This window comes from Leptodactylus fuscus, chromosome 7 (genome assembly GCF_031893055.1).
Source record: "Leptodactylus fuscus isolate aLepFus1 chromosome 7, aLepFus1.hap2, whole genome shotgun sequence".
In the NCBI taxonomy this organism is placed as follows: domain Eukaryota; kingdom Metazoa; phylum Chordata; class Amphibia; order Anura; family Leptodactylidae; genus Leptodactylus; species Leptodactylus fuscus.
In genome coordinates, this window is record NC_134271.1 from 94,599,972 (window position 1) to 94,619,927 (window position 19,956).

Consider the following 19,956-nt stretch of genomic DNA (forward strand, 5'->3'; position numbering starts at 1 on the left):
AATTCCTACAGGGGTACACTGGGAGTAGGGCATTACTGCTAGCAGGGCTCTGGTCTGGTGTAGTAATTCCTACAGGGGTTATGCTGGGAGTAGGGCATTACTGCTGGCAAGGCTATGGTCTGGTGTAATAATTACTACAGGGGTACACTGGGAGTAGGGCATTACTGCTGGCAGGGCTATGGTCTGGTGTAGTAATTCCTACAGGGGTTATGCTGGGAGTAGGGCATTACTGCTGGCAGGGCTATGGTCTGGTGTAGTAATTCCTACAGGGGTACACTGGGAGTAGGGCATTACTGCTGGCAGAGCTATGGTCTGGTGTAATAATTCCTACAGGGGTACACTGGGAGTAGGGCATTACTGCTAGCAGGGCTCTGGTCTGGTGTAATAATTCCTACAGGGGTACACTGGGAGTAGGGCATTACTGCTGGCAGGGCTATGGTCTGGTGTAGTAATTCCTACAGGGGTATGCTGGGAGTAGGGCATTACTGCTGGCAAGGCTATGGTCTGGTATAATAATTCCTACAGGGGTGCACAGGGAGTAGGGCATTACTGCTAGCAGGGCTATGGTCTGGTGTAATAATTCCTACAGGGGTACACTGGGAGTAGGGCATTACTGCTGGCAGGGCTATGGTCTGGTGTAATAATTCCTACAGGGGTACACTGGGAGTAGGCCATTAGTGCTGGCAGGGCTATGGTCTGGTGTAATAATTCCTACAGGGGTACAGTGGGAGTAGGGCATTACTGCTGGCAGGGCTATGGTCTGGTGTAATAATTCCTACAGGGGTACGGTGGGAGTAGGGAATTATTGCTGGCAAGGCTATGGTCGTCTGGTGTAGTAATTCCTACAGGGGTACACTGGGAGTAGGGCATTACTGCTGGCAAGGCTATGGTCTGGTGTAGTAATTCCTACAGGGGTACACTGGGAGCAGGGCATTACTGCTGGCAAGGCTATGGTCTGGTATAATAATTCCTACAGGGGGTACACTGGGAGTAGGGCATTACTGCTGGCAGGGCTATGGTCTGGTGTAATAATTCCTACAGGGGTACACTGGGAGTAGGGCATTACTGCTGGCAATACTATGGTCTGGTGTAATAATTCCTACAGGGGTACACTGGGAGTAGGGCATTACTGCTGGCAGGGCTATGGTCTGGTGTAATAATTCCTACAGGGGTATGCTGGGAGTAGGGCATTACTGCTGGCAATACTATGGTCTGGTGTAATAATTCCTACAGGGGTACACTGGGAGTAGGGCATTACTGCTGGCAGGGCTATGGTCTGGTGTAATAATTCCTACAGGGGTATGCTGGGAGTAGGGCATTACTGCTGGCAATACTATGGTCTGGTGTAATAATTCCTACAGGGGTACAGTGGGAGTAGGGCATTACTGCTGGCAATACTATGGTCTGGTGTAATAATTCCTACAGGGGTACACTGGGAGTAGGGCATTACTGTTGGCAATACTATGGTCTGGTGTAATAATTCCTACAGGGGTACAGTGGGAGTAGGGCATTACTGCTGGCAAGGCTATGGTCTGGTGTAATAATTCCTACAGGGGTACACTGGGAGTAGGGCATTACTGTTGGCAATACTATGGTCTGGTGTAATAATTCCTACAGGGGTACGGTGGGAGTAGGGAATTATTGCTGGCAAGGCTATGGTCTGGTGTAGTAATTCCTACAGGGGTACACTGGGAGTAGGGCATTACTGCTGGCAATACTATGGTCTGGTGTAATAATTCCTACAAGGGTACACTGGGAGTAGGGCATTACTGCTGGCAGGGCTATGGTCTGGTGTAATAATTCCTACAGGGGTACACTGGGAGTAGGCCATTAGTGCTGGCAGGGCTATGGTCTGGTGTAATAATTCCTACAGGGGTACAGTGGGAGTAGGGCATTACTGCTGGCAGGGCTATGGTCTGGTGTAATAATTCCTACAGGGGTACGGTGGGAGTAGGGAATTATTGCTGGCAAGGCTATGGTCGTCTGGTGTAGTAATTCCTACAGGGGTACACTGGGAGTAGGGCATTACTGCTGGCAAGGCTATGGTCTGGTGTAGTAATTCCTACAGGGGTACACTGGGAGCAGGGCATTACTGCTGGCAAGGCTATGGTCTGGTATAATAATTCCTACAGGGGGTACACTGGGAGTAGGGCATTACTGCTGGCAGGGCTATGGTCTGGTGTAATAATTCCTACAGGGGTACACTGGGAGTAGGGCATTACTGCTGGCAATACTATGGTCTGGTGTAATAATTCCTACAGGGGTACACTGGGAGTAGGGCATTACTGCTGGCAGGGCTATGGTCTGGTGTAATAATTCCTACAGGGGTATGCTGGGAGTAGGGCATTACTGCTGGCAATACTATGGTCTGGTGTAATAATTCCTACAGGGGTACACTGGGAGTAGGGCATTACTGCTGGCAGGGCTATGGTCTGGTGTAATAATTCCTACAGGGGTATGCTGGGAGTAGGGCATTACTGCTGGCAATACTATGGTCTGGTGTAATAATTCCTACAGGGGTACAGTGGGAGTAGGGCATTACTGCTGGCAATACTATGGTCTGGTGTAATAATTCCTACAGGGGTACAGTGGGAGTAGGGCATTACTGCTGGCAAGGCTATGGTCTGGTGTAATAATTCCTACAGGGGTACACTGGGAGTAGGGCATTACTGTTGGCAATACTATGGTCTGGTGTAATAATTCCTACAGGGGTACGGTGGGAGTAGGGAATTATTGCTGGCAAGGCTATGGTCTGGTGTAGTAATTCCTACAGGGGTACACTGGGAGTAGGGCATTACTGCTGGCAGGGCTATGGTCTGGTGTAATAATTCCTACAGGGGTGCACTGGGAGTAGGGCATTACTGTTGGCAATACTATGGTCTGGTGTAATAATTCCTACAGGGGTACACTGGGAGCAGGGCATTACTGCTGGCAAGGCTATGGTCTGGTGTAATAATTCCTACAGGGGTACACTGGGAGTAGGGCATTACTACTGGCAGGGCTATGGTCTGGTGTAATAATTCCTACAAGGGTACACTGGGAGTAGGGCATTACTGCTGGCAGAGCTATGGTCTGGTGTAATAATTCCTACAAGGGTACACTGGGAGCAGGGCATTACTGCTGGCAAGGCTATGGTCTGGTGTAGTAATTCCTACAGGGGTACACTGGGAGCAGGGCATTACTGCTGGCAAGGCTATGGTCTGGTGTAGTAATTCCTACAGGGCGTACACTGGGAGTAGGGCATTACTGCTGGCAGGGCTATGGTCTGGTGTAATAATTCCTACAGGGGTACAGTGGGAGTAGGGCATTACTGCTGGCAAGGCTATGGTCTGGTGTAATAATTCCTACAGGGGTACACTGGGAGTAGGGCATTACTGTTGGCAATACTATGGTCTGGTGTAATAATTCCTACAGGGGTACGGTGGGAGTAGGGAATTATTGCTGGCAAGGCTATGGTCTGGTGTAGTAATTCCTACAGGGGTACACTGGGAGTAGGGCATTACTGCTGGCAGGGCTATGGTCTGGTGTAATAATTCCTACAGGGGTGCACTGGGAGTAGGGCATTACTGTTGGCAATACTATGGTCTGGTGTAATAATTCCTACAGGGGTACACTGGGAGCAGGGCATTACTGCTGGCAAGGCTATGGTCTGGTGTAATAATTCCTACAGGGGTACACTGGGAGTAGGGCATTACTACTGGCAGGGCTATGGTCTGGTGTAATAATTCCTACAAGGGTACACTGGGAGTAGGGCATTACTGCTGGCAGAGCTATGGTCTGGTGTAATAATTCCTACAAGGGTACACTGGGAGCAGGGCATTACTGCTGGCAAGGCTATGGTCTGGTGTAGTAATTCCTACAGGGGTACACTGGGAGCAGGGCATTACTGCTGGCAAGGCTATGGTCTGGTGTAATAATTCCTACAGGGGTACACTGGGAGCAGGGCATTACTGCTGGCAAGGCTATGGTCTGGTGTAGTAATTCCTACAGGGCGTACACTGGGAGTAGGGCATTACTGCTGGCAGGGCTATGGTCTGGTGTAATAATTCCTACAGGGGTACACTGGGAGTAGGGCATTACTACTGACAGGGCTATGGTCTGGTGTAATAATTCCTACAAGGGTATGCTGGGAGTAGGGCATTACTGCTGGCAATACTATGGTCTGGTGTAATAATTCCTACAGGGGTACACTGGGAGTAGGGCATTACTGCTGGCAAGGCTATGGTCATCTGGTGTAGTAATTCCTACAGGGGTACACTGGGAGTAGGGCATTACTGCTGGCAGGGCTATGGTCTGGTGTAGTAATTCCTACAGGGGTACACTGGGAGTAGGGCATTACTGCTGGCAATACTATGGTCTGGTGTAATAATTCCTACAAGGGTACACTGGGAGTAGGGCATTACTGCTGGCAGGGCTATGGTCTGGTGTAATAATTCCTACAGGGGTACACTGGGAGTAGGGCATTACTGCTGGCAGGGCTATGGTCTGGTGTAATAATTCCTACAGGGGTACAGTGGGAGTAGGGCATTACTGCTGGCAAGGCTATGGTCTGGTGTAATAATTCCTACAGGGGTACACTGGGAGTAGGGCATTACTGTTGGCAATACTATGGTCTGGTGTAATAATTCCTACAGGGGTGCACTGGGAGTAGGGCATTACTGTTGGCAATACTATGGTCTGGTGTAATAATTCCTACAGGGGTACACTGGGAGCAGGGCATTACTGCTGGCAAGGCTATGGTCTGGTGTAATAATTCCTACAGGGGTACACTGGGAGTAGGGCATTACTACTGGCAGGGCTATGGTCTGGTGTAATAATTCCTACAAGGGTACACTGGGAGTAGGGCATTACTGCTGGCAGAGCTATGGTCTGGTGTAATAATTCCTACAAGGGTACACTGGGAGCAGGGCATTACTGCTGGCAAGGCTATGGTCTGGTGTAGTAATTCCTACAGGGGTACACTGGGAGCAGGGCATTACTGCTGGCAAGGCTATGGTCTGGTGTAATAATTCCTACAGGGGTACACTGGGAGCAGGGCATTACTGCTGGCAAGGCTATGGTCTGGTGTAGTAATTCCTACAGGGCGTACACTGGGAGTAGGGCATTACTGCTGGCAGGGCTATGGTCTGGTGTAATAATTCCTACAGGGGTACACTGGGAGTAGGGCATTACTACTGACAGGGCTATGGTCTGGTGTAATAATTCCTACAAGGGTATGCTGGGAGTAGGGCATTACTGCTGGCAATACTATGGTCTGGTGTAATAATTCCTACAGGGGTACACTGGGAGTAGGGCATTACTGCTGGCAAGGCTATGGTCATCTGGTGTAGTAATTCCTACAGGGGTACACTGGGAGTAGGGCATTACTGCTGGCAGGGCTATGGTCTGGTGTAGTAATTCCTACAGGGGTACACTGGGAGTAGGGCATTACTGCTGGCAATACTATGGTCTGGTGTAATAATTCCTACAAGGGTACACTGGGAGTAGGGCATTACTGCTGGCAGGGCTATGGTCTGGTGTAATAATTCCTACAGGGGTACACTGGGAGTAGGGCATTACTGCTGGCAGGGCTATGGTCTGGTGTAATAATTCCTACAGGGGTACACTGGGAGTAGGGCATTACTGCTAGCAAGGCTATGGTCGTCTGGTGTAGTAATTCCTACAGGGGTACACTGGGAGTAGGGCATTACTGCTGGTCATGCCAGGTTGTATTTGGAGTATATTCCACCATAGTGACTGGGGTAGCTTCCCCTTTAAGGCTCTTTATGCTGGTCATGTTTGGGTCCACATTGGATATGTCCAGGGCCCCAGTAACTGAGGTGGCAGCGGCTGATGAAGTATAGGCTGTGCTAGCCAGACCAGGGTCTACCGTGGGCAACCCCAAGCCTCTCTGCTATGGGCCACCTATTGATATGAGCTAATGTTCTCTATGACCTGCCTGCCATCACTAGAATGATGAGTTTTGGTGCAATATGAGTTACAAGATTTTGCTTTCCTTCAGCTCCAGGGAATAGCCCATGTCCTATTGGCATCCCTTAATTCCCTGCTGTCAGTGTCCAGATGGGCAAAGTTGGACATCAGTGGAAATGTTACATGTAGGAGTGGCAGTCCATGCTGTTGGTATGGGGCCACTTATGTTTTCCCTATGGCTTTTAGCTATGGGCAGCAAGAACCTACCAGTGGGTCATGCCACCCTTCCCTCATACAGTCTGTTTTTAGATGTAGTGTGATCTAGCTACAGCTTGGAGGAGTGCCAGATTCATTTTTATTCCAGGGCCCCCTCTTTTCTGTGCAAATCACTAGTTGTAGGACTGTCACAATTTCCATTGACTTCTTTGTAACACAACTGTTGCACAGCAATGTTGGAGATGTACTAGTGCTGTGACAGTGGCTCAAATCAGGTGCCAACTCCTAGCAAAAGATGACATTGCATGGTTTCAATAAAGCTCAGCCCCTTGCTATAATACAGAGTGTGGAGGTTTAGGCGCCCTGTGATATGTCAGCTTGGTGGTAATGTGGCAGTACTAGCTCACCTGCTATTGGCTTGGGTGGCCTATCTGATATAGCTTCAGTACTAGTGTATGGAAAGGGTTGGGGAGGAGGGACTGGAGGAATGTGTCAATACCAAAGGGTGAGGGGTAAAGACCAGCAAAGGGTGGGGGTGGACTGCCTATTACAATGAGCCATGTAACATTCCGGTGTATTCTGAATGCGACCAGAAGCCATCATAAATATTATATTAGGGAAGTGCACTGTGAGCAGTTTTCTAGTCAGATCGAATCACTCCAAGCAGCAGTGGAGAAACTCAGGAGATGCATCTCTCCATGTACAGTCAGCGACTGGCCAAGCCTGCACTCTGGGATTGATAAGGGGATATAGAGGTGTGTGCCATGAATAATTTATACTGCAGAGAGAGGGACTGTGGAGCAAGTGTCTACCTTGTACAAAGGCTGATGGATGTAGCAGAGCCGAAATTGTATTTTAACTCTTGTGCTGCAGTCCTGTGCCGTAGTCCTGTGTAAAATCACAGAAAATCAGTTTGGTGTCAATGTGAGGTGTACCAAATTCAGCTGTGCTACATGTCCTCCATCTGTCTGTCTGTCTATCTATTTATCTAGCTCTTTTTTATTTAAAAATCTTTATATCACATCTTTTCTAATCTATGGTATATGAAATGTATAGACAGATATTTAATAGACGGATATTGCTTACTGTAGATAGATATAAAGATAGGCTGATAGAGGAAAAGATAAGAGCTACAATAGATAGATAGATAGATAGATAGGAGATAGATAGATAGATAGATAGATAGATAGATAGATAGATAGATAGATAGATAATTGTAGAGGAAATGATAGTAGATTCATATGAGAGATGGACAGACAGATGATTATAGATGAAAACATAAGAGATGGTATAGATAGGCACATAAATATTTAAGACAGATACGTATGAGGGATGTTTGATATGATAGGGATATTTTATCTATGTGTATGATATATTTGATGTCTATAGATCTAAGTATCTAATGACTGTTTATCTTAGATAGGAGATAAATAAATATCTGATACTCAAATATATAAATACTACAGAGCAATCAGAATAGACTCTAGATTTATATCCGTCTTTGCTTCTATATATATGGTATACAGCAGGGAGAGGTCCTCCAGTATCCTTAGCTGCCTTTCTTCTGTAAACTGTTGACCATATACTTGCTCTCTGCTGGATTAGATGTGACATCTGGCCTTCTAGTGTATGGGGATTTGCATGAGTGACAGGAATAATTCACTGTATTCGTCTTGGCATGAAGGGAAGCATGTAATTGTCCCTATGGTGGACACGTCCTCAGCTCCTCCAGCGCAGTGTCATTGATAGTCACTTCCCCCCACACACCCTGGAAAGCTGTACTGACATCAGTCATCTTCTGCTGTGGTCACATCAGTCACTGCCGGGTGTATATTGGAAGCAGTGAATGGTAATGTAACATGTTTTACAGCATTCATGTGAAGCAGTGTCAGATCAGTGCTCTCTGTGTGGATGCACTAAAGATGCTGTATAGCCACCTATGGAATATTCAGTCCTGCAATCCGCCCTCCCCTGGAGCTGCAAGGAAATATATTTCTAGGTGATAATTGAAACACGCCACCCCCGAGCCGCTATGGATTGGTCCGCCACCAATTATTGCATCCTATGTTGTGGCTAGTTAGTTGCTTGCCTTGCACTTAGGAGGCAATTTATATACTGTATGTAAATGAGCTCATTTTCTTTTCTAGATGTAGCAGAGCTGATTGTTTTGTTTTTGATACTGTATTACATTAGGGTACATAGGAGTTGAAGATAGAGAGTAAAGTAACATATTGAACTCTGCTACAACTCTATACAGTCATTGTCATTTGATAGTAGATTATCAGAGATATTGCAAATAGCAGTGTTTTTGTGGTGTATAGCAGAAACCAGTATATTGCCCTTATATTACAGAAGTAACATCCTAAGAGACAGGTGTATGTTGTACGGCCCAGTGCTCAGGCACTAAGGGGAAACCTGCAGACGTATCGCAATGCAGAGCGAAGTAGCCGATGTCCTGCTGGCTGAATGCTGGAGCAATGACTGGCACATACAGAGAATATACGGATAGAGCATATGTGGTATATTCCATAAAAAATGAATGCATTTACCCCCTCCCCATTCATATACAGTATGAGGCAACAGACTGCATGGCACTACTGTCCACTGTCCCATAATTAACTGTGTTGAGGTAGCAGATTGACACCCCTTGGATCTGCTTTAAAATGTTTCCTATAAAAGTTTTCACTTTTTAGCCCTTAAATGGAACCTGTCACCACAATAGATCCATTGTCTAAGTTTTTCCTATTCAAGCAATGTCCTTATATCACAGAGGCTCATTCTCCCAGGAGAAAACAATTCTATAGGATTTTCTCACTCAGTCTCAGGACTATTAGTAGAGGGGGCCTGATGGGGGGGAAATCATAAGCCAAACAATCTATGTCAAGTTTGTGACTCACAGTGTTGGCATTTGAAGCTTGAGTTGGTCCAAAGAAGGGACGCTGCATAGAAGTGAGACATTTGGTGCCTGGCATGTAGGCGGGCATTTAGTTAATAGTGTAGGGCATATTAGAAGTTAAGATGCTCCCTTGTGGTATGGTCTGTATGGTGTGATAGGGTTTTACCTACTTAAGTATTAATCTAGTGATATGTTAAAGGAATGGTCCCATCAGGTAAATATCTGTCCATCTGCCCCACTATGACATATGAGCATTCTAGAGAATAAACCTCTACCTCTATCAGAAAGAACTCAACATAACCATGTGGATTTTAGTAGGTACCGTTGAACATGAGACTTTTTTGATCAGCTCATTGTTGAGATTTGCCTTGATGGGATAACGTCAAGCTTAGATCAGGTTCCCCTATAGGATGATAAGTTAGGCTGGAGATAAATAAACATCATGGTACTGCATCATCCTGATGGATAAGGCTGGTCTTACACCACCGTATTGAATGTACGGTCCGCAAGTTGCTGATCAGCAACATACACTCCGCAGATGTCCGTGTCCTGCCGCACTCGCCCATGGAGTTCTATGGGCGAGTCCGTGCAGTGCCACAATTCACGGCCATTACGGACATGTCCTATAAATTGCGGACCACGGTTGCGGCCCGGCACACCACGGATAAAATATCCGGTGGTGTAAGAGGCCACATTGAATATAATGTGTCCGCAAATGGTCATCAATTGAAAACCCTCAATTGCGGACCATTTGCGGACTTACATTACGGCCGTGTAAGACCACCCTAAGTTAGTTGTCCCTGCCCAAGTCATGGGTCATGTGTTGAGGATAATTTATATGTAGTATGAGCTTGTCCATGTTTTGATCCGAGGTCAAAAGTAGAAGATAGATGTCCTCTAATCCCTCTCTGTCCCAACAAAGGGATTCTCCAGAAGAAATATGAAAAAAATACTTGCCTATTGATGACATCCTGTTTTATAGCTCAGTGGTCATCTCCACTTCTGATATGGCCTGTATTTAAAGCAGAGAGAGCGGGTACAGAGACTGCACACATCACTGCAGCCCATGGATTTAGTATTTTAATTGGAGAACCCCTTTGTAATTGTGGTTATACCATTCCTGATGAAGTGACATGATTTGATTCAGTTAGCCATTAAAAGGTATAATAACTGCAAAACTGTTGTTATGTTTCCTAATTGAGAGCTGTAAGAATGTTCCCTTAACCCTAGAAACCAAGAAGGCTAACATTTAAGAGGACCTTTAACCACCTCCAAAGACGCCATTTCTTTGCATCCGTCAATAGATGCCACTTTGGAGCAGTTGGTGTTGTTAGTTTCAGCAAAGTTATGCTTTCTACAGTCAGGTTGGTGGTGTCAGGAAGGAGCAGACAGACAAGGACCGCCCACTTGACAGTGAAGAGCATAACTATGCCGGAAGTAACAGAAATGATTGATTGTGAACGGTAGTGGCTACAGAAAAAAATTCAACTACTTTGGAATCAGTGGAGATGTGCCTATTAAAGATTGCCATTGGATTGGTGGAGTTGGTAAACGGTTGTCTATTAGTACTTAGTCCCTTTGGAGTCTTGACCAGCTATTGCATTCAGATGATCCAATAAAATTTTTGATTTATTTATTACACTTGGTAGACTCCCCCCCCCACTCTATTTGGTGGACCAAACAAAATGGATCATACTGTAGTTAGTCATTAAAGTGATTTAGCTAATTATTAACCCTGTTCATCCACCCATGTGTTGTCCATATTTCACTAATACAATTGTCTTTGGTCATGTTCAGTTTGTTTGGTTACAACTCTAAAATTCTTTGGAAGAAGGATATTGGTCTTGAGCTGTTGGTTTGAACCATGAGAAAAGTGAAATTTTACCACACACCGCAGATATTGTTCTTCGAAAATTGTAAAAAGTTTCTTGGAGGACCTGTCTTATTTCTATAATAATTAATGTTCGTAATTCATAGAGAAGTTCAATTCACTAAGCTCCAAACTTACCTCACTGGATGTCCAGCCTCACTTACCGGACCAGTGGTCCAACTTCATTAACCTCATTAAAGACTCATCTCTACTTACTTGACTAAGAATTAACCTTTCCAACCTCACTTACCTCACTATAGTTCCAATTGTCCCAGTTTCACTAAATAGCAGTACTATAAATACAGCCTTAGACCCTTCACCAGAGGTCCAACCCTACTAACCTTACTACATCTCAGTAGCAGTCCAACCTTACTTACCTTACTAAAGTCTCATCCTCCCTCACTATACTAGACGTCCAGCCTTAAAGGCTGTTTTACACAGAGGATTTTGGAGTTGATATTGAGGTAGTGATGGACACTTGATGAATGACAGTCTGATAAAAAAGCATACTGCTCAATCTTGCCATGGATTACACAGTTGATTCATCCAGATGACCACCTCAATTTCCTCTCCAAATTCCTCTGTGTGAACTCATCATACCATTCTCACTAGATGTCCTTCATCAATAACGTTTCTAGATGTCCAACTTCACTTACCTTAATAGAAATCTATCCTGACTCACTTCACCAGATGACCAACATTACTAACCTAATACTAATCTGTAGTTGTAGGGTTTATGAAGTGGACCAATTCTATAGCAATGCCCTTGGTTTTGTGATATTTGGCTATTTAGATACCTTTGGGCTTGCTTGTATGTTTTCTGCTCCTATGGTTTACTCCAACCTAATACACTCAGTGGCCATAAGTCATGGGAAGGTACCAGATGTGCCGTTAATAGCATGTCGCCCCTCCGCGAGCCCTGATAACTGCAGCAAGACGATGAGGTATGGACTCCACAAGGTTCTGGAAGAGTTCTGGAGGGATACTGATTCATGCAGTCTGCACTGCAGCCCATAATGGGTCCTGTGTAGTTGGTGCTGGGTCCATGGAGCGGACACTGGTATCCACAGCATCCCATAAATGCTCTATGGGGTTGAGGTCGGGTGAGTGGGCAGGCCAGTCGAGGGTCATGAGGCCACTGGTGAGTTCATTAAGCCAGTTCCATGCCACCGACCAATGATAACATGTTGCATTGTCCAGTTGATACACAGCATCCCCATCAAGGAACTCCCAACACCAGAAAGAGGTGCAGATGGTCTGCCATAAGTTGCACATATCGAGCACCGTTCATTGATCCCTGCCTCTGGCCAATGGGGCCCAATTGCGCAGCAAAGGGACACGGGTTGGGCGTCGACTGTTGAAACCTATATGGTGCAGTTCTTGGTGTATAGTCCTGGTGGAAATGGGGTCCTGGCTCCCTACATTCAAATCGGCGGCAAATTGACCTACAGTAGACCGTCGAGAGCCTGGTATGACTTTGCGGATGTGACGTCCGTTCATCGAACACTTGTGGTCGACTGGTCTGCTGGTTTACGCGGCTGCCAACGTTGTCTCTGCGATATTGCAGATCCACCCGAGATACTGTTGACCTTGGAAACCCTAATTCCCAGTTAATCTCCAAAATGCTATGCCCCATGCGACTTGCATCAATTATCATCTCACTCAAAGTCACTTAACTCGCAACGTGCTGCCATGTTCAAGAGACACCTGTCTGCATCAGACTGCTCAGATATCCTGGCAACACTAGTGCCATAGGCCGCATTGTGTCACACTGTTTGAGCGTCATATCCAACACAACCTGCACTGGGACACGCCTTCCCGTGACTTTTGGCCACTGTGTATATAACCCTGATTGTGAACCATTGTCACAATTTTTCATCATCCAGTGTCTAATCCCAACAAGAACACGGATCCCTTTTACCTCTGCCTGAATTAAGTGGTGGTCATGCAGGCATGCTGCCACTCCTTGCAACTCTATGGGATTGCCAGCAATAGCATATATCGATATATTGAAGTAAATAGATCACATTGCTTCTCGTACTGAGTATTTGCAGCTTCCTTCACAACCTTACAGAACTGATATCTCCCAACATTCCCTGCTTGTCCATTGCTTACATAGAGCTCATTATGGTGATTTATTAAGTGTCATCTTTATGACACTTGAAGAGAGTTGATCCTCACACTGACCAGGGGAGGAGCTGAATGCAGGATGGGCATGTTTAGTGGTGATGTAGCAGTGCTCAGTAATAGAAGAAAACTCCCCGGTGCTGCAACATTTTAATTTGGATAAAGAATAAAAGTGCTTTTTCTCAGCATCCCTGGGGCTCTGTAACATAAGAAAGGTATGGTTTTTATTCTGTTAACAGCATCTACAGCACTATGAGAGTGGTTTAAAGCTGCGGGCAGTGATAGACTCCCTTTAAGCTTTGTTTTTCCAGTAAAAACCAGCAGAGTAATAAGTGCTCTGGGATATAATACGGCATGTAACGCAGGATCAGTACAGAATAAGCAAATTAATGATTGTACACAGTGAAACCATTTGCAGAATAGTGAGTGCAGTTCTGGAGTATAATACAGGCTGTAACTCAGGGTTGGCGCAAGATAAGAAATATCATTCAAAGTGGCTAAATGTTTTAGATTATGTATTTTCCACCACTAATCCTAGTAATATGATAAATGTGAAAGTTTGTGTGTTTTGATGTTTGTGTGTTTGGATGTTTGTTCCACTGTCACGGCCAAATGCCTGAACGAATTGGCCTGAGATTTTCCACATACCTAGATATTTTACAGAAAAGAAACATAGTCCACTTCCCGAGTCATCCAGTCCCCCGACAGCCCAGCCGCGACCGGCAGAACAATACTCCAGCTCCGCTGCAGGACCTGCGATGACATCATCGCGGCTCTGCCAGCGGCGCTCTCATTGGTTCGCGCCAGCCTCTGGGCAGGCCAGTGGAGAAGCGGCGCCGGCCCATACATCCTGGGCAGACTGGCGGGCAGGCGGGCCGGACTCCACTGAGCGACCCCGCCAACATGGATACTCGCACCTCTGGAGCGCCGCAGCCGCGACGCATGCTCTCTGTGCAACGACTACTGTATTGCCGGTGGCGGCGCGTGTGCTACAGGCCTCTGGAAAGCTCCGGCACTCTGCGACGGGCAACACATCCAACGTCTCCACCGTCTTGTTAAGTACACCAGAACACTCTAGCGTGCAGGTATATTGCGCAAACCATTGTGCCGGGGGCCAGGTGTGTAGGGCCTGGCGGAGCTCATGGGGGACTGTAGGGTGCTGAGCGTGTAAGGTCCCCCCCCGGCACGGCTTTTATCACCCTGTGTAGCTCCCGGGAGGATGGCACACAAGACACAGTTTTGGGGTTACAAAAGGGCACCCAGGCACCAGATCCAGGAAGAGCACGGGAAAAGGGTTGGCGCGGGAGCACAGGCAAAATCACGGAGGAACATGGGGGCCCCTCAGAAGGGTGCAAGGGCCACCATAAAATCCAGAAGCAGCGAAAAGTAAGAGGGCGGTGGGACAAAGGCACACGGGATAAGCATCGGGAAATGGAACACTCCGCCCCAGCGTTGAATAGAGTCTGCCTTGGCGCACGATGGAACCTACCCAACACCGAAACAGACTATACGCGCCTCAACACCGCTGCCAACCCACAGACGAAGTCGCGGGCACATGCTAGTATTAAATATAATAAATTGTGTATACCAGTGATTCCCAAAGTGGTCCAGGTGGACCCCCAGGGAACTCGGTTGTGATGCAAATTTCCATCGTTAGATTTAATCTTCAGATTTTTTTGACGAGTTTTGGGAATATGGTAGAAATGTAGCAGCAGGGGGTCCACCGAAACCAGTAAAATTTTGAAAGTGGTCTACGAGAAAAAAAAGTTTGGGAACCTCTGGTGTATGCTAATAGAATTTAGCCACTACAGCGTACATCACTCAGAGAAATCAGAGATAAGATAAGGAAAAGGGAATAAGTAGTGGCCCTATAGTCTCTCTTCTTGTAAAATATAACTTATTTCATAACATATTAAAAATGTCATGCTTTGCTATATAGCAGCAAAAGCTGATTTTAATAGTGGCCCAGTGTAATAAAACTATATGTGTGTAATTGATCATATGGGTGTGAATTTGACCCTATAAATATTTTATGATCAGCACGGCAAATATTAGGTGGCACAGCAAACATATTGGTTCACTATTTATAGTGATAGGCCATTGCCTATTCCCCTTTTCCTTTATCCTATTCTTATCTCTCTCATATAGATTATGTATAAATACTTTTCAAAGGTAGACATATTGTTTAAATTATACAAGTCCAGTCCACAAAATGGCAGACTTCTAAGAGAAGGGGAAAATATGCCCCACTGTATATCCATTTTACCTAGAGAAACATGCAGTAAGTGCCCTGTTTCTAATATGACTAATTGTTCAGCATTGACAATGAGGTCACGGAGCCGGCTCGGGGGCCAAGCCATTTAGGAACAGAACTATTATTGCAGTAGAATGTGCAGCGGGACTGGAGCCATGGAGGTTCATCTAGCTCTTTAGAGGCCGCATTTGCTTTATGAGGGAATCGGGGCAGAAATGATTTAGATGCAGACAGACGGCTGAACACCCGATCATGTTTACAAATGAAGCAATTCCAATCTCCGGGGTCAGCAAATGGTGCATTGTGCTGTTAGATTCAGATAGATGAGCTTATCCCTGCACACTGATAAGGGGAAGGTTTTAATGCAGAGTCGCGCATACCCCGTCCATAGATATTTATTTGCTTTCTGTTCTTGCATCTGAAGCCTCATTGATGCGACCATTAGATTGATGGACGTTGGTTGTGGCTGCTGGAGCTTACACAGCTTGGTGTATTCATTGTGAGTAGTGTGTCTATAGACATGTAAACCTTACTCTAGTAGGATATGATGAGCTTAAGTACCCCCTTGTTGTAACCCCTTCCATTAGCTAAAGCCATATACTGCACAACTAACCCTAAGCATTATAGATCTAATAGAAGCCCATCGATTTTAACATGGAGAGGTGGGGGAGGAGGCCTCTATTATAAAGCTCCAGTGCAGCCATTCTCAGCTAGGTCCTTCACCTTCTTCACTGAGTACAGTTTCCTCATACTTTACATCTAAAAGGATAAAAGACCTTGTGCTCCTTGTTGTTCAACACTCTTTCTTGCATTTTGAGTAATCATGGTCCAAAACACCAATTTTGACAAATTAGATTAAAAGAGGTTTGTTTCTTATTTATTTCTAGAAATAGCACCACTGTTGACCATAGACCATGTCTGGTATTGCAGCTCAAGTGAATTCTGCTTTGCAGTACCAGAAACAGCCTACAAATACAATGGTTCTCCATGGGTAACCTGTTCTTATACATACGGTATTTTGTTACGACAATTTGAGAGTGATCCTAACTCATTATTAATTTAATTTAGTGGTTATTAATGAATACAAATATTAATTTTCATGTTCTTGTACTTAGGAACAGTATAATATTAGTTATATTCTTGTACATAGGAGCAGTATTATAGTAGTTATATTTTTAAACTTAGGCTAGTATTATGGGACTATAATACTGCCCCCTATGTACAAGAATATAACATTTCTAACATTATATCTACTGTTATACTGACTTCTCTGAAAAAGAATATATTGTTTATAACACTGCCCCTATATACAAGAATATATTTTTTTTTTTCTTGTACGTAGGGAGCAGTATTAAGCCCCTTACACATGACCTTGTGCAAGGTCACTGTGTTATCCGGGTTTTTATACCGACCCATTCATTTTCGTGGACCCGTTCACATGACTGTGAATGAGGTCCCATGTGCGGGCCAACTTTCTGGGGTGCAAAACTCAGGACAAAAAAAAAGCTGCATTTCCACGCCTCCATGGGATTTGTAAAGCAGAAAACGCCTGAAGGTAAGTCTTGAAGCTTGTATTTTCCTGGAGATGAAAAAATCAGCTAGAGGAAAAAAATCTGCCTGACTCCCATTGAAATGAGTTGGCCGATGTTTTCTGAGGCAGATTTTGAAGCAGATTCTGCCTCAAAAATCCACCTGCAAAAAGTCTGTGTGAACTTACAGTTACATTTTTGCCAAGTGTTATAGTAGTTGTATTCTTAAAGTATACTGTAATGTCCTGTATACCATAATTACTGTAATGCAAATGAAATGATGCCTTGTTTCATTTTTTATTTTTTTTTAATCTTCTGGTTTTTAATCTGCTGTTGGAATGAGATCAACTGTTTACAGATCTCGTGATTTTCTGAAGAAGTTCCAAGAGTCTATAACTTTCCAGATTGTTTATAGGGCGGCTTGAATGTAACAGATGGTGATGAGACGTCCTCCCCATCATTCCTGTACCGTAGCAACATGAACTTAGGAGAGGAGCCCTACAGCTGCCTTCTTCCAAATTCTCCCATATCTCCATCCCCCACTGTTTTGTGCCCACGTCTTAACCCTGTGATATTGTTCCCAGACATCAGCTGTACTCTAATGAGTAGACTCTCATCTACTTGTCCTCTGCAGCCTGATTCAGCACACATTGTCCCATCCCACCAGCAGCTCTTGATGTTGGAGTCACGCTGTGTATTCAGAATGCAGCTCAGCGGTGCACCCGTATGTACTTCATCTCACAGGAGAGGGGCATTGAGTTCTGCAACTTCATAGCTGATGTAGGGAGCAATTTGCCATCACTCAAAGACTTGGTACAAGGGCGGACAACATCATTTAGAACTTAAGACTCACTTGAGGTTGCCCAGATCTAAAGGTTGAATTAAACGTCAGAACCACCCATGTATCTATTTATTCATATACGTAAGCTGTGAGCCAAAAAGGAGAACAAAAAAGCAGCTTTTCCATAACCTGTGGTCTTAGGGTCCATTCACATGGAGTAAACGTGCGCTCATTTTGGCAAAATACACGTGTAAAAAATACACGTGTAAAAATAAGACTGCCATTGACTTCAATGACAATTTTTAAAAGGGGAAAAAAACCACGTTAAAATACACGTATAAAATGTCATTGAAGTCAGTGGGAGTCTTATTTTTACACGTATATTTTGCCAAAATGAGCGCGCGTTTACTCCGTGTGAATGGACCCTTAGCCTTACAACCATTGTTTTCTAGAGGCACACAGTCCGAGAGGCAAATGAAAGTTCTGGACCTCAATGCAAGAAAAAGTAGTGTCTGCCTATGGAAACTTACTCTTAGGCTAAGACTCCACGTGGCAACGCCTTGTGGCTCTTCCCGCAGCGATTTTGACAGAAAGTTCACAAGAGTTTTCCTTTGCGGACTTTCTGCCTCAGTTATACTGTCAGCATTTCTGTAGGTGTAATTGACATGTTGCGATTTCCAAAACCGCAACGGGTGCATTGCGGCATTTCAGCCACGTGGGGCCCCAGCCTTAAATTCATGCTTTGCTGCACTCCTGATGCAGCATCATGTGAATTAAACAGTGTTACAGCACTTCCATCTTGTAAATGCATGGCATACCCACATTTATACAATCATTCTTACCTATTTTTCAAACAGTCTCCACAAGACAGGAGTCCAGAAGCATCCAAGAAGTGAGACCCAGATAACTTATGTCATTTATAGCATTTCTGACACTGCTTTCTGATTTAACCATTATATGAAGTTGTTTTGGGACGGCCATACTTGTATTTCTCATAGCTTTCTATAATGGTTTTTCATGCTCCACCCTACAGTGTATGTATTTGCCCTTACTGGATTATTCGCTAGAGAAAAAGACACATATTTGGTTTTCTTATTTGGAATCAGAGATCAGTCTAATGCTGTTCAATACAAATTTAAGATGGGAAAGCCTCGGCCCAGAGTCTGTGCAAACAGTAATAGGTTATTTGTGGACAATAAAAGGTTACAGGATCTCCATAGATGTATATGCACCACTTTGAGGGTTCTTACATTTCTATATACCGTGTCTAGGATCATGTATAAGCATTTCATAAAGATGAACCTTCTCTGCCTTTGGTACCATTCGCCATTGATCATACAAATGAAAGTAATATTTGAGGATGATTTTTGGAAACAATGGTTTCATAAGAAGAGTCTCACATGTCCAAGTGTGTGCATTTCCCATTGTAATACAGTTCTGGTAATGTTTCTATAGTGTGTTACTGTTTACTTTGGTTGTCTTGACTAAGGATGGTCGCCAAGGAGCCTTAGAATTGGGCTATGAGAAAAAAGAGATTCTCATGTGGTCTTCGTCTTTGAGGAAACGTGACAAATGCTGCTGTACTTATGCCTTTCCCTATAAGTATAATAGAAGGCAAGTGCATAACTCTTTGTGAAAAGTGCTTTGGGAAAAACTGGTACGTTGCTGCCGCAGTTTTTCCCGCAGTAGTTTTTTCTTTTTTTGCTGCAGCCCGCTATGTGGGGCCTTGGCCTTAAAGAGGATCTATCTCTAAGTACAAAATGCTACATGCCCCATATCATTTCATTGTCATTGAGCTCCTGATCATTTTAGTGTTTTTAAATCAGCCCACCTGAACGTAATATGTAAATTAGCTCTTATTCTCCATGTGGGCGGTTACCTGATATCTTGCTGAGACGAAATAAAAAGATTACTGCCCACTTGGAAAATAAGAGCTAATTTACATACAATCTTTCAGGGGCCATAACTTTTTGAATTAGTTGACGGTTTGAAAAAAAAAAATGCTAAATTGTTCAGGGGCACAGCAGCAACTGAATGATGTGTGTCATTTAGCATTTTGTGCTTGGCGACAGGTCTCGCTTAAGGAATGTGACCTCTGACCTGCTGGGAGCAGGACAACCATGGTTCAGATCTCAATAAGGGGACAATAAAACTCATTATCTATGAACTGCTCCAAAATGTACTGCCTTATTGTTTACACCTCTCCTAATAGCGATGGTACTTGTTTATAGCACTTGCTTCTTTTACCTTACTATTTCTATGTCCTTTTGTGTAATATATTCAAATAAGTCCTCCTTGCTGGAAAAGGGGAACTTGCTCTAGGACCACCTTTTGGAAAGTAGCACCCTATGGACCAAAGCCTGGCTTTTCCTG

General features: G+C 44.7%; 1 protein-coding gene across 10 annotated transcripts in view; it reads left to right on the top strand.

Moving 5' to 3' along the window:
• The window catches only part of TRIM9 (tripartite motif containing 9), an 83,820-nt gene that overhangs the window by 1,133 nt on the left and 62,731 nt on the right, over nt 1-19,956 (top strand). The window lies entirely within an intron of this gene.